Source organism: Dipodomys merriami, unplaced genomic scaffold, assembly GCF_024711535.1.
Source record: "Dipodomys merriami isolate MVZ:Mamm:240054 unplaced genomic scaffold, mDipMer1.0.p SCAF_1509, whole genome shotgun sequence".
Taxonomy (NCBI): Eukaryota; Metazoa; Chordata; class Mammalia; order Rodentia; family Heteromyidae; genus Dipodomys; species Dipodomys merriami.
In genome coordinates this window covers 1-13,304 of record NW_027202837.1, presented here as the reverse complement: position 1 = coordinate 13,304, position 13,304 = coordinate 1, and the positions used below count along the sequence as shown (strand labels likewise).

At 42.1% G+C, this 13,304-nt stretch overlaps 1 protein-coding gene across 14 annotated transcripts in view; it reads left to right on the top strand.

Moving 5' to 3' along the window:
• The window catches only part of LOC138827131 (protein FAM114A2-like), a 118,013-nt gene extending 105,647 nt beyond the window's left edge, over positions 1–12,366 (top strand). For all 14 annotated transcript variants that reach the window (XM_070022591.1, XM_070022590.1, XM_070022610.1 and 11 more), the window contains 5 exons: positions 3,703–3,802; positions 4,932–5,039; positions 6,012–6,131; positions 9,147–9,447; positions 9,555–12,366. The gene's annotated coding sequence lies outside the window, so the exon portion shown is untranslated. The remainder of the gene's footprint in view (positions 1–3,702; positions 3,803–4,931; positions 5,040–6,011; positions 6,132–9,146; positions 9,448–9,554) is intronic.
• The last annotated feature ends 938 nt before the right edge of the window (positions 12,367–13,304 follow it).

Here is a 13,304-nt window from a genome sequence, read left to right as displayed (position 1 = left end):
TTCATTTTATGTTAGACCTTTCCTTCCACACTGTGGGAACCAAATCACTGGTGAGCAGTTGTGCATGTATGTACACACATTCACACTAAGGCATGTACATAGTGTCAGATTTGACTGGTTGTGTACTATATATTATAGTACCCAAGTGAAAGAAGACTTGGAGATTCCTTGACTACAAGCTATCCTGTTTTGCTATTTAGCTGTGTCCTGTATAGCCCAGGGTTGTGGGATTCGAAGTGGGCATGCATCCACCCTCCACAACCAGTGCTCCTCTGTCGCTACCGCCTCGACCAGCAAGGAAGACGCGACACCGGACTCTTCTCTCTGCAGTTTATTCAGGACCTTTTTGTAATCTTCTGACCCCAACCCCGGGGAGAATTCCCCACAGCCTTAAGTACCCACTGGGTAGCCAACCCTGATACGCCACGTGGGAACCGCCAATAGGTTCAGGTGCGCGGAAGCAAGCCAGATTCTTTGCCTTAGCCATATCAGGAGTTGTTTACCACAAAGAGCACTCGCCATCGGGAAGGCGGAGGGCGGAAGCTGGCACCATCTTCCAGGTGCGGCCTCTCCCAGCTCTCTACAGTTCCCCCTTTTTTGTTTAAAGAACACAGATGAGAACAGAGGTCTGATCCCTGTTGTGCAATTGCAAGGACTGCATACAAGCCTTCTCCCAGAGGGCGCCTTCTCTAGGGATGACTCAGCCTGTCCATTGATTCGTTTTTCACAAGGACGGGAAAAGGCGAATCGAACCCGTGTGCAATCAAACATGCTCTCCTCGAGGGCAAAACTCATGCCTCTCGACTGCAGTACTTTGGCTTTGCAATCTGTGTTCATTGTTTTAGGGTGGCAAGCCACGCTTAGGGGGACTGACCTGCTCCAATGACTGTAAAGGCTTGGATAATCATGGCTGCACTGCGACGCTGAGAACCTCTAATTTGGCAAATGCACCACAGACATACCAAGGAGGCTAACACCAGAAAGCCTATCAGGGCTCCCAAACCCGCCCCCTCCTTGAGATGAATCATAGCAGCGGAGATCCATGAAGATAACCCCTCCGCCAATCCGGCATCCACTCGGGTCGAGTTCACCATGACGATGGCAACCCTGAGCTGTTCCATCAGGCTGTCGAACTCCCCAGTTCAATTACCTAAAAGATAACTAGACAACTGTTTAGACAAATTTGCAGCGTTTTTTGAATAGGTTTTTTCCTGGGCCTGAACTCTGGGCCTGGGCGCTGTCCCTTAGCTCTTCAGCTCAAGGCTAGCACTCTTACCACTTGAGCTACAGCGCCACTTCCGGCTTTTTTCTCTTCTTGCTTATGTGGTGCTGAGGAATCGAACCCAGGGCCTCAGGCATGCAAGGCAAACGCTCTACCACTGAGCCACCTTCCCAGCCCCATTCTTCTGGGTTAATTGCACCACAGCAGCAGCTAATCCAGCATTAGTTAGTGGTCCGCCCAGCTCTCTGCAAACTAGTCCCCTATTCTTATATGGGGTTATGGCGGCTCTGCATTCCTTAGTACACTGCTCGTAAACAAGCTGTTTAATTAATGGCATGGCTGCGTCTGGGTCACCAAAAATTCTGCCAGCGGCCTCGACCATACGAGCAACAAAGTCCGAAAACGGCTCCATAGAGCCCTGCAGGATTTTGGTGAGATTGCCACTCACTTCGCCTTTATTTGGTAAGGCCTTCCATGCCTTTATGCCAATTTTATTGATTTGTTCATAAACTTGAACCGGGTAGCCTATCTGCTGATTGGCGAATCTCCCCTGTCCAAGCAGCATATCTCTGTCCCAAGCTGGGTTCCCCGCAGCCTGATTGGCTGCAGCCTCTTCACTAGCAAATTCAATCAAAAAGGCCTTCCAATCTAAATACTGACCTGGGCTCAACCAAGCTCGTGCGAGCCCTCTCCAATCACCAGGTGTCATGCAGTGTCTGTTTAGGGCCTCCACCTGGGCTACAGTAAAGGAGGCTGTGATTCCGTATGTCCGCACAGACTCAGCTAAAGATTTTATAACCTTAAAATCTAAGGGTTCATGATACCGCTGTCCCTGTGGATCCTGAAATATTGGACAGGCTAGATGTAACTCGGTTCTGACCGCTTTCCACATGCCTGGGCTGAAAGAACAGCCGGGGCTGCCACTTCCAGGGTCCTCCGCATAGAGCGGAGGGGCCGAAGGTGTGGGACGGTGCACGGAAGGCATGCATTCGTCTTTATCTGGGTCCTCTCTCTCCTTCCCTTTCCTCCTCTTTCTTATCTTTGTTTTTTCTATTTGTTCTATGAGTGATTGTAGTTCCTCTGAGTCTGTAGACTCAGAGGTCTCTAGTTCGGCAAAATCAGGGTATGACCCCCCCCCTGCTCTCCTCCTTTTTGCTGTCTGCCCTTTCTGATCTTTCTTCCTGCAGCATTTCTAAGGCGGCCTGACCATTCTCTACCGCCTCACTGCAACGCTGGTCCTCGAGACAGCCTCTTATCAGTTTCCATATTGGTCTCACTCCGCTCTTAAGCATTCCTTGTTCAGAGGCAAAATCTAGGTCCCTCACTAGTTTCTCCCAAGAGGCCACCGTGAGGCTTCCAGAGACAGCGAACCATGGGGCAACGGTGTCACATTCATTCAAAAATCTCTCTAAAGTACTCTTTTTTATTTTTAACTTTTTTGAGTGCAGTAGCTCATTGAGAGCCAAAAAAATTGGGTGCGAAAAAGAAGCGCCCATGTTTTAAACATTTGAAGCTGGTAAACAAACTTTTACTTTCACTTTTGGCTACTCTATTGACTAGCCCCGGGTTCTCACTCTCTCTTTATCTACCGAGAAGAGCAAAAATCCCCCCCCCCCCCGCTCTTGTGGCGGATTCCCCTTTTACCTGGGGACTTACCCCCGCTTTTGTCGCGGATTCCCCTTTTACCTGGGGACTTACCGGTGCACCACCCTGACCACAGAGAGTTCTGAGTCCTCATTGGGGTTATGGCTGAGTCCCCGTACGGGCCACCACGTGTCGCTACTGCCTCGACCAGCAAGGAAGACGCGACACCGGACTCTTCTCTCTGCAGTTTATTCAGGACCTTTTTGTAATCTTCTGACCCCAACCCCGGGGAGAATTCCCCACAGCCTTAAGTACCCGCTGGGTAGCCAACCCTGATACGCCACGTGGGAACCGCCAATAGGTTCAGGTGCGCGGAAGCAAGCCAGATTCTTTGCCTTAGCCATATCAGGAGTTGTTTACCACAGAGAGCACTCGCCATCGGGAAGGCGGAGGGCGGAAGCTGGCACCATCTTCCAGGTGCGGCCTCTCCCAGCTCTCTACACTCCTCCTCCTACAGGGAGAGCATACCCAAAGCCCTTTTCTTTCCCTTTTGGACTAACATCTTGCAGGTCCTTCTCTGAAGGCCCAGGTGACAGTGCCATTCCAGATGCCCTAGTTTCTAGGCAAATAGGACCACTCTCCCTTTGTGGTAACTGAATATTTGTGTGGGGTTGAGTGAGTATATCATTGTGCTTGTGTATACACCAGTTTGTGGAACACAAGGACCTGTGGCAAGATTTTCCCACTTGGGTGCTGATGCCAGCCCAAGGAAAAAAAGGCTTAGAGAGTAGGTCTTTCATGTCTCCCTTGCAGAGTATGGCCTGTGCTGCTTGGGATTATGGGGCTGGAGTTTGGCATGGTGCTGCACTTTCTAACCAGGGCTTATCCTGTTACAGGGAAGCCATACAAGGCGGCCAGTTTTTCTTCATTTTGGGACCTCTGGCTTCTTGGTATGAGTCAGCCCAGGTGCAGCTATATGTGCGTATGTCCTTCTCAGTAAGTGGTTCCACTCCCGGTTGGAACTGTGGGAATCCAGTTGTGATATGGGTTATGCATGTGTGTATACACATTCACAGGAGGGCACAAATGTGGTGCCAGAGTGGCCTTTTTGTGCAATATATTGGATCCAGAAGAAGGGAAGCCATAGCTTGTCCTTTTTCCTTAGCTGGCTAATTTCAGTGTAGCCTTGGGAGGCCTTCAATTCAAAGTAAGTGATTCCATTCCCTCCTCTGTCCTGTGAAAATGAAATCATGGGTCAGGGATTTTGTGCATGTGTATACACATGTTCCCATGAAAGCACTTAACTTATTTTTAAATTAGATAGGTCCTAGGTGTTTTTGGACCCAAGAGAAAAAGGCTGGGGTTGGAGACTGTAAAACATCCCTTTCACAGGCCTGTGGAGACCGGCTTATACGCCTGGAACTTGAGGTGCTGCCCACCTTCCTAAATAGTGCTTACTACTGCTAAAGAGAGGTCGTGCCTGGTAGCTTGTTCTTCACCATGTGGACTACTGTCTTGCTGGTCCCTTCTGATAGGCCTATGCGCCAGTACACACTTTCATAAGAGGGCACATACATGATGCCAGATAGGCCTGATTGTGGGCATATTGGGCCAGGCCCTGTGTCCATACCCCTGTAATGCCTTTGTAGCTTGGGGTTATTAACTTGGATCTGGGTATGTTGCTACCTCCCTAACTAGTCGTTTACCTTGTACAGTGACTTCATAGTGAGGACCTCTTCTTGATCATGTAAAGGAACTCTTTATTCATGATTTGTCAGCCTCAGAGACAGTGCCATCTGAGATATATCCATTTTCATGTAAAGATTGCTCCCACCCTGCCATTCTATGGGAACCCATTCATGGAATGTGGACACATGATTGTGCCTATGTGGTGCCAGTTGGACTAAGGGTGGGCTCTAGAGGGCAGAAGAGATGGCACATTGGAGCTCGGAGTATGTCCACCACCCTTCCCAACTATAGCCTATATACTGGGATTATGAGTCCTGAGCAGGGGATACTGTTGCTCACCCCATCCAGTGCTTCCCCTTCCACAAAGAGGTCATGGCCATTAGCCTGTTTTTCTTAATCTTGCAAACCTCTAGCTTCATGATTTGTGTTGTCCTAGATGCAGGTACCATTTGCAGATGACCCCAATTCAAAGGAAGCTGTTCCTCTCCTGCCCTTGCCCTGTGGGAACTGAATTGCAAAACAAAAAAGAAAACATTACGAACTAGTAAGTAGTGGGGTACTTGAAGTTATTTCACAAATGAGGGTCCTTATTAAGGCTTCTTACCCCCTTTTTTCTTCCTTGAAAAATTTTCCAGTGTACTAAAAATCATCACAAATACTTATGACAGTGCATATTAAATGTGATGTCCTTCATATTATGTATGAACATTTTCTTCATGAATTTTAGTCAGTGGTGTTTGATAACTTTTACTCCTCTATATGCAGTTTGCATAATGATAAAGTTTGTATCCATATCCACATATATTCTTATATAATCCTTCTCCAATCATTTGGTATTGTCCAGTATATTTTTAACTTTTCCCTAGTCTGACAAGTGTGGTATCTCTTTATTGTTCCTGACAGAATATTTTTCATAAATCTTGCCACATCACATATGCCTTTTCTTGTGAATTGCATGCTCAGATATTTTATTCAATATCATGTATCCTATCTGTCATCTTCTTGATTGAAATGTTCCTTTGTTGAATACATACTATTTAAATGTCTTCAGTCTTAAGAGAGGATGTTTATATTTTTTTTTGATGTTACTTACTCAACCAAAGGTGTTGCTGTAATGTAAACTTATTGATATTTTCCTACCTTTGTATTCATTTCCTTGGGGAAAATCTCCATTCTTAAAATGCACTCTTATTTCATTCTTAAAGCTTTTAAGTGTTGCTTTCTACCTTTGTTTTTAGGAATTGTTTGCTACGGCTTTAAGTTAAGGTCTATTTTGTATCTTATTCCATATAAATAGCTAGCTCATCCAAATAGCTATTTATTGAATAGTCTAATGTCAAATCTCAGGATTCTACATAGGCTTGTTCTCAGTTCTCTACCCTATGTAATACTTTTTCTTCAGCTGTAATACCAGATTGTCTTGATTACTAGGCTTTAGTGTAACAAATCCTCATTTTGAGTTATGGTGTGTCCCCAAAATTGTTCTTTCATATTCTTTGTGTCTTTTGATCTTTAGAAATCCTTCCTCTCCTCTGTTAGTGGGGACCAAACACCGAGTCTCTTGCATTTAAGGCAAGCACTCTACCACTCAGCAACTCACCTCATAACTTTGAGGAACAACAGTCACTGGGTCCAGGTGAGGTTTGGGGAAGTTTCCCTCTATCAGTAGGAACTCTTGACTTAGGGTCCTTGGTCACAGAATAAACATTTGCAGAGTAGTCACCATGGTAAGAAAACTTGGCAATACTTTATTGAGTTAGCAAGCAAACAAACAGATAAGCAGATAAACAGAAAGACAGAGGCACACTCAGAGTGTGAGTGCTCTTAACGGTAGACGCAAAGAGCTCTTTGACATCAGGGGCATTTATATAATAAAAGCAAGTCCTGTCATAAAGCGATATATATAGGTGTTTATCTTTGCTCTTAATCACTCTGGGGTTACACCATCTGAGTTCTTGGTTATTTGGTGATACAGTCTTTAGTGTATTTCTTTTTTTCGGGGGGAGGGTCCAGTCATGGGGCCTGAACTTTGGGCCTGGGCGCGGTCCCTCAGCTCTTCAGCTCAAGGCTAGTGTTCTACCACTTGAGCCCCAGCGCCACTTCTGGCTTTTTTCTTTTTTCTTATGTGGTGTTGAGTAATCGAACCCATGGCCTCATGCATGCAAGGCAAGCACTCTAACACTGAGCCACCTTCGCGGCCCCTTTAGTGTATTTCTTACAGGAAAGAATGCGTATATTTTTGCCATAGAACAGATGCTTATCCTTAAGATGATGAACGCACCCTGAGTTAGAAGCAAAGAAGATAGTGCATGTATGTTTCTAAATGTATTGTTTCTATCAGAGTTCCTAGATGTCATTTTCCAGGTCTCATTTTTCCTAAGCTATCCAGCCTGAAACTATAAAAAGTCCTGATAAGACTTCTCAGAAAATTGCATTCAATTTATAGATTGATTTGATAGAAAACAATACATTCTTTAGATATTGAGTATTCCCATGAATGATTTTTTTTTTTGGGTCCGGTCATGGGGCCTGAACTCTGGGCCTGGGCACTGTCCCTCAGCTCTTCAGCTCAAGGCTAGTGCTCTGCCACTTGAGCCACAGAGCTACTTCTGGCTTTTTTCTTTTTGCTTATGTGGTGCTGGGCAATCGAACCCAGGGCCTCAAGCATGCAAGACAAGTGCTCTACCACTGAGCCACCTTCTCAGCCCCCCATGCATGATTTTGACATAGCTGTATTTAGCTGTTTTTCAGTTATTTTTAATAATTAATGTTTGTTACATAGTATTATATATCTTTTGTAGGATATGCTTCTTGGTGTGTTTTTGTTCGTTTGGTTTGGTTTGAACAACATGGGGAATTGAACTGGTGTGTGGGAGGAAAGCATTCTACCACCTAAGCCACAATATAGCCATGTTAGTAACTATTGAAGCTACTTAAAATAATCATCCATCTTATAATTTGTTATTTTTACCTTTTTTTCATCCTGGGGTACTTGGTATAGGAGTCTGGTTTTTGTGTGTGTGTGTGTGTGTGTGTGTGTGTGTGTGTGTGTGTGTGTGTGTGTGTGTGTGTGTGTGTGTATGCACATGCATGCATATAAGTGTATATGTGCCAATACTGGGGCTTGAATCCTCTTAACTTTTTCCAGCCAAGGTTAGCATTTACCATTTGAGCATGTATGCACCTTCAGTGTGGCTTTTCTGGTTAAATCCTACTCAGGAGGCTACAAATGGCAGTTCAAAGCCAGCCTGGGCAGAAAAGTCCAGTAGTCCTATGAACTACTTTGAAAAACTACTATGAAAAACCTGGAAGTGGTACTATGGCTCAAAAATAGTGCTCAAGCTTTGAATTGAAGCCCTCAATCCTTAGGGCCAGCACATACAAAAATTAATGAACTTTGAATTGTCTAACCATGATGTATTTACACCATGATCTACAGATCTCAGCCTCTCAAGTAGGTAGCATTGTAGGTGTGATCCTGTAGTAATAATAAGTCATTTATTATTGTTACTAATGGATATTTTTTAAAGACATAAGTGTATGCTAGTGGCTCAAGTCTATAATCCTAGCCAGTCAAGAGGCTGAAGTTTAAGAATCTTTGTTCAAAGCTGACCCAAGGGAGAAAAATCTATGTGGCTTATCTCCAATTAACAATCAAAAAGTTGGAAACACAGCTGTAGCTTTAGTGGCATAGTAGTAACCTTAAGCAAAAATGCTTAGGGACAGTGCCCAGACCCCGAGTTCAAGTCCCAGAATCAGCCCCCAAAATTAAAATAAATAGAACACAAAATAACTCCAGGTATGGCTAGTGATAGTATGCCTAGTTTGCATGAAATTCTGAATTTGATTGCCACCAGCAAGAAAAATACACAAACCAAGAAAAAATGTTTCCAAAGCCAGAGGGAATTTTTTACTGATCCTTACTAACAGACAATTTTTTTCTTACACAATTTCATTTAGAACGTTAGCCCAAGGCAGGTGCTAGTGGCTTGGCTCATGCCTGTAATATTAACTACTCAGGAACTTGAGAATTGAGGATAGTGGTTCTTGAGACTTTTCAATAAGCTACTCAAAAATAAGTGGAAGTGACCCTATGGCTCAAGTGATAGAGAGCTAGCCTTGAGCTCAAAGAAGCACAGGTACAGGGGCCAGGCCCAAAGTTCAAGCTTCATGGACAACAAAAATAAAAATAAAAAGCCAAACAATAACTCCAGTAGAAGAGAAATGATTATGCAATGACTACTTTAGCAAGAATGCATTTCTCAGTTTAGAATGAGGTTTCACTTTGTATAACGTTATAAATATAAGATAATTAAATTTCAAGTAATTATTTAACTTCACTATCCACTAAGTTGGAGTGTTGATCTATATGTTAAATAACAGTGAGTTATAGAAACATGAAAGACGTACTTGAGGCAATGATAAGGGGAGTTGAAGAAATCAATGTTGTTTTGAGAGCAACTCAGGTTGAAGCTGACCACCTAGGTAGGTCTTCAGGAGACTAAGGCTGTTTCTCATTTCTAAGATCCCTCTCCTTGGCTGGGCCCCTCCCATTGAGTTTAATCAAAGATTAGGTTAGGTGTGGGGAAAAGCAGCAGCTTGTATTGAAGGTTTTAAAAAAATAAACCCTCTTTTTTGTGTTTAAATGTAGGAACTAGAGAAGTCGTTGGTTCACAGGACTCTGCATTTGAAAGAACTTCCAACTATGAAGGCCAACCTGAGCCACATATTCCAGAGAAGGACATGATGTTGGCACAGGAACAGATAGAATATTTGCAGAAGAATTTTATGTGGTGCTTAATTTATTAAGCCTTTCTTGTTTATGTTTGATGTAACCTGCTAGTAATAGATGTGAAATGAGTAAAGGATCTGTTGGCCACCTAAATTTGTTACTTCAGCAAAAGTATATCTGATCATGCTAAACCTTAGGTTTCTAAGAGGAAGAAAAAGATGTAAGTCCTTCAAGATGCTAACAAAACTGAATTCACAATCCATTAATTGGAGGGAAGGGCACTTTTTGTTGGCAATTTTAAATATCCAATTGCATTTTTCCATGCAGGTGACTATCAGCAAAGAGGAGATTGAAGGGGGCTCAGAAGGTGGCTCAGTGGTATAGTACTTGCTTCAGATGCATGAGTCCCAGGGTTCAATTCCTCACAGACATATAAACAGAAAAAGCCAAAAACTGGCACTGTGGCTCAAGTGGTAGAGCGCTAGCCTTGAACTGAAGAATTGAAGGACAGTACCCAGGGTCAGAGTTCAAGCCCCACAACCGACAAAAAGAAAACTAAAAGAGGAGATTGAAGACACTCAGTTCATGGATCCTGTTGAATGAAGACTATAAGGAGCTGTGTGGATAGCTGGTGCTGATGGAAAACAGTTCTACAGACAGCAGACAGCAGTATCATTGAAGAAAGGGTTGAGAAGTTTCAGAAGGTGAACCAGCAGTATGAAGGCAGGTGTAGTTACGACATCCTTCTCAATGCTGAGAATCTCATGCTATAGGTATGTTTTGTACAAGAGTTGAAGAGACTTTCGAACTACTTTTCATCTTTCTGAGGGAAAAGAGAAGATTGCTGAGAGATGAGAGGGGTGAGCCACTCATGGCTAAGCATATATTGAGAACAGGTGTTTTTCTGGGTTGGCAAGTCTGATAAGAGGAGGGGCTTATGTCTCTTGAAGTATCTTGGTGTCTCAGACCAGTGAAGGAGTCTAGTTATTATTGCCCAAGGGCAGAAGTCATCCCGAGGAAAGTTGGTAATTTCATGTGGTCACTAGGCCTCAGATGTAATGTAGCTTAGTAATATAACAGGAGTGATGTTCTTTGAGTTATTTGAAACTGAGTTATATTCTCTTGGGACTCCCAAGTAAATTAGAATAGAAGCTACCCATGAGAGACATGAGAGAGACTGTTGCATTAAAAAGTAAGAACTAGATTTTGAATTTGATTATTGAGCTTTTCTTGACTTTCTAGACTTTCCTTTTGAAATTGCATTAACTCATTTGTACAATGAGAATTTTTCAATTACAAAAATCTTTAAAGAGCACCCTTATGTTTGTGGCTAAGGAAGAAATGGTTCTTTCCATTTTTTTTTTTAGTCATGCAACTTGAACTCTGGGCCTGGGCATAGTCGCTGAGCAATTCAGCTCAAGAGTAGAACTGTACCACTTGAGACACAGTGCTACTTCCTGCTTTTTCTATTTATGTTGAGAATGGAAGCCAGAGCCTCAAAAATAATTTATCCTGTAATTGTTTCATTTTTGGTTATTATTAATGTTTTTTCATTGTGAAAATTCCATACAGAGGGGTTACAATTACATGAGCAAGGTAATGAATACATTTCTTATCAAGCATTGTTACCTCCTCCTTTGTATCCCCTTACCATCTCTGCCCTCCCATTTCCCTTTCCCCCATCCCAACCCCCTCACCAATATTGTAAAGTTCATTTTTCGACATAAGGTCTTGTACATCTCATTGTTGCAATGGGTCCACTTGTATCCCTATTTAAATAATTTCTTTTTTCCCTTCCAAACCCCAAATTATAACAACAAAACATATAGTGAAAAGAGGGGTTATAACAAGAGGGAGGGACATACAAAGCAACAAAGAAATCATCTTATAAATATGTTAGAAACAATCGCAAGAAAGAAAAATTATTTCACTAGTTCTCTAGGTGTTGCTTTCGCTTAACATCAACTTTTTTGAACTTTTCCGCTTGACTCATACATATACTAGATATTGCAAATAAGGGAAACCATGGGACCTATGTTTCTTTGGGCCTGGCTTACTTCACTGAATATAATTTTTTCCAAGTTTTTCCATTTCCTAACAAATGGGGCAATGTCATTCTTTCTGATGGAGGCATAGAATTCCATTGTGAACATATACCACATTTTCTTGATCCATTCATCTACTGAGGGACATCTGGGTTGGTTCCATATCTTAGCTATGGTAAATAATGCTGCAATAAACATAGTTGTGCTGGTAGCTTTAGTGTGGTCTTGTTTGTAAACATTTGTGTAAATGCCCAAAAGTGGGATTGCTGGGTCATAGGGGAGATCTATGTGAAGTCTTTTGAGGAACCTCCATACTGCTTTCCAAAGTGGTTGAACAAGTTTACATTCCCACCAACAATGAAGTAAGGTTCCTTTCTGTCCACATCCCCTCCAGCATCTGTTGTTGTTAGAGTTCTTGATTTTTGCCGTTCTAACTGGGGTGAGGTGATATCTCAATGTTGTTTGAATTTGCATTTCTTTTATGGCTAGGGATGTTGAACATTTCTTCATGTGTCTTTTGGCCATCCTTCCTTCTTCTTCAGAGAAGTTTCTCTTTAAGTCTTTCGCCCACTTATTTATTGAGCAGTTGTTTCTTTGAGGATTTGTTGTTGGGGGTTTAATTTTTTGAGTTCCAAGTATATTTTAGATATGAGACCCTTGTCCGTTGTATGGCTAGTAAAGATCTTCTCCCAATCTGTGGGCTTTCTATTGATCTTGCTAGCTATGTCATTTGCCCTGCAGAAGCTCTGCAACTTTATGCAATCCCATTTGTCCAACCTTTCTTTGATTTGTTGTGTTTCCGGGTCTCTATTCAAAAAATTTCGGCCTTCTGTGGGGTCAGAAAATACATACAAAAAATATTCTCAAACCACAATGAGAGCTTTGTTTGTAAAATGGGAAATCCATCCATAATAAATGAGCAATATGGACTGCCATCCAGGCCTGTTCATGAATTTGGGTGTACAAAGAGGATCTTCGTTTAACAGTATCTGTGTGATGATGTATTTGTTCTTGCTAGAATGCTGTTTAACTGGTAGAAGTCCTATGTTTTCACTAGGGATATTAATAATCATTAAATAAGGCTATGTAAATAATTATTGTTTTTATCTGTTTATCTCTACTGTCTTTCCCATCAAATACCGTAATAAGGGGATTATTTATATAGTGCTAACAAATCAGAGTCTGAAGATAGGCACATCTCTTACATATATTTGCCAAAGACAGCAAAAAGAATTTGCAGAATTAGAGAGCCTTCTGTACCTACATCATTTTCCATATACCTCATTGTATATATTGAGTAATTTAAAAGCTGCCTTTAGTAGTACTGTGAATACTCAATTTTAATAAACATTAAGTTGTCTTCTTAAAAAAAAAAATTTCGGCCTGAGCCAAGGAGACCTAGGGTTTCTCCTATTCCATCCTGTAATGTTTTCAGAGTATCTGCTTTGACTTCAAGGTCTTTGATCCATTTGGAGTTGATTCTGGTGCAGGGTGATATATAAGGATCTAGCTTTAGTTTTCTACATGTAGTTAACCAATTTTGCCAGCACCATTTACTGAAGAGGCTGTCTTTCTTCCCTTCTATTGTTTTAGCTCCCTTATCGAAGATCAGATGGCTATAGATCTGTAGGTTCATTTCTGGGTTTTCAATTCTATTCCATTGGTCCTGAGGTCTGTTCTTATGCCAATACCAAGCTGTTTTGATTACTATGGCTTTATAGTAGAGTTTGAAATTTGGTATTGATATTCCTCCAGCAGTGTTCTTTCCGTTGAGGAGCGTTTTTGCTATTTAGGGTCTTTTATTGTTCTATATGAATTTTTGGATTGCCTCTGCTATTTCCTTGAAGAATGAGGTTGGAATTTTGATATGTATTGCGTTGAATTTGTAGATAGCCTTGGGAAGTATTGCCATTTTCACGATGTTAATCTTGCCAATCCAGGAGCATGGGAGGTTTTGCCATTTTTTAAGTTCTGTGTTGATTTCCTTTTTTAAGATTTTAAAGTTTTCATCATAGAGGTCTCTCACTTCTTT